The following is a 2,242-nucleotide window of genomic DNA, read 5'->3' as shown; positions in this document are numbered from 1 at the left end:
CTGTCATGCAACAGATGGTTAGACACAGACTGCATTATATTATCAACAAAAAATTCAAAAGTCAGAAATATTTCAGTGAAAACGACATTGAAGAAACCAGAACTGGTCCTGTACCAGAACTGATTACTTGGCTGTTTTTCTCTAAATTTAGAACTGTCAAAAAAAAAAAAAAAAAACCAAGATAAAAATATCAACCCCAAACTGGACAGTATTCATGTAAATAATCATATTACCTGTCACTTAATAAGAAACTAGTCAAAATTGTTGTGTTTTTTTTCTCTGAAGATGAAACAGTTTTATTTTTTGGGGCTGATGTGGAGAGTTTTTCTTTTAGATGAGGGTTGATTAACTCACTTGCATTTTTTATTTGAAACACATTGATATACAGTTGACTCTCGGTAACTCGAAATCCAAGGGACTTGGCATTTTACTTCGAGAGAAACGGAATTCGAGTAACGTGGATCTGCCGCCATTACTTTGACATTCGTATAATTATAAACATGTGCCTGATTGAATGTGCAAGACTAGTCTGCTTGGTAAACTGTTCTTTAATAGTGCTTAATTACAATGAAATTAGTTAAATCTTAATTTAGTTATCTAACTGTTAAAACCAATAAAGTTCTGAAACCGATTAAAGCTACTTTTACGATGTGTTAATAATACATGATGACCGGCAATTAAAATTACTATGAAACGTGTGAATCACGAGTGACAACATCTCACCTTGATTTCGCCGACCTTTAATCAGTCAGCTGTTTTCACACTTCGACTAATTGAGATGAAAATATGTTGGACATTAATTGACGGGACCGAATTTTCTTTTCCACTAAACAGGAGTCTCAGTAAGTCAAAATTTGACCTAAGCGGAGTTAAAATACAAAGATAAAGAAAGAAATTTGACGGGACTTTAGAAATTCTTCGACTAATGCGGAATTTTGAGTAAAGCGATTTTGACTTACTGAGAGTCAACTGTATATGGCTTATGATACAATTTAACATGTACGTTGTCTTTGACTTTACTTAGGATTTGGATTGTACCAGTGTTTATATTGTTCTTTCTTTGTATTTATTTTAAGTCAAGTAAATCTAACATGATCTGCTAAAATAACAACATAAGCACTATGCAAAGATTTCCTTCAATTTCATGGGGGAAAAAATATGAATTGATGTTTGCGTGCTTAAATCTCACTTCATTTACTGAACTGTTCGAAGTATAGGGAAAGCTTTTGTACTCGCCCTCATATATTGTTATGTATTTGTGTGCAAGTTGGTACATCAAACTTCACACACTTGTTGGAACTTGTTTGTGATTATCTTACATGATGGGCAAAGGTCTGATAACTTTTAGTTACCTTCCTACAGAGTTATGCCCCTTTTCTTATCTTCCAGTACTTAGAATAGTCCAGCATACTAGCAGATTATGTCAAATCAAGATCATATTCTTACAGAAGAAGGATTATAATTAAGGACCTAATAAACAAAATATAAAGATGTAAAAAAGATAATAGATATATGTTTCACAATCTGTATGTGGACCTGTTCCAAAGATCCAAAGATCATATATAGTGTAGTAAAGTTATATTTGTTGTTTGTTTTGAAAGGTTGTGATTTTACTCGACCTCCCTAATTACTGATTACTTTTCTAGGCATATGTAGTCTGACTGCTAATTGTGTAAAAATTGTCATAAAAACAAAACAAACAAACAAATTCTACTTTGCTTGAAGTTTACATTTATCTGAAAATAAAAAAGATCCAGTCACATGCCCTTTACAGGACATGTTATTAAACACCCACCAAAAATTTACAAACTGTATTATGTATTATAGTTATACATATTGCTTATTAGTCCCCTACCGGTTTAACCGGAGGGGACTTTAGGTTTACCCTCCGTCCGTCTGTCCGTCTGTCTGTCTGTCCGTCTGTCTGTCTGTCTGTCAGTCCGTCCGTCCACAAAACTGGATCCCGCGATAACGCAAAAAGTACTGAAAATATTTTTATGAAACTTGATATATGGATAGATGGCAGTATGGAGATTATGCACGTCTTTTTTTTTTCTTCCTATGTTGAAAATTCTGGTTGCTATGGCAACAAATAGTCTGAAAATATGGTAAATTTAACACATAAACTGGATCCAGTGATAACTCAAAAAGTACTGAAAATATTTTTATGAAACTTGAAATATGGGATGGCAGACTGGAGATTATGCACATCTTTTTCTTTTTCTTCCTATGTTGAAAATGC

Source organism: Ruditapes philippinarum, unplaced genomic scaffold, assembly GCF_026571515.1.
Source record: "Ruditapes philippinarum isolate M1 unplaced genomic scaffold, ASM2657151v2 ctg4406_1_1_1_1, whole genome shotgun sequence".
Classification (NCBI taxonomy): Eukaryota; Metazoa; Mollusca; class Bivalvia; order Venerida; family Veneridae; genus Ruditapes; species Ruditapes philippinarum.
Note: the sequence above shows the minus strand (reverse complement) of the source record.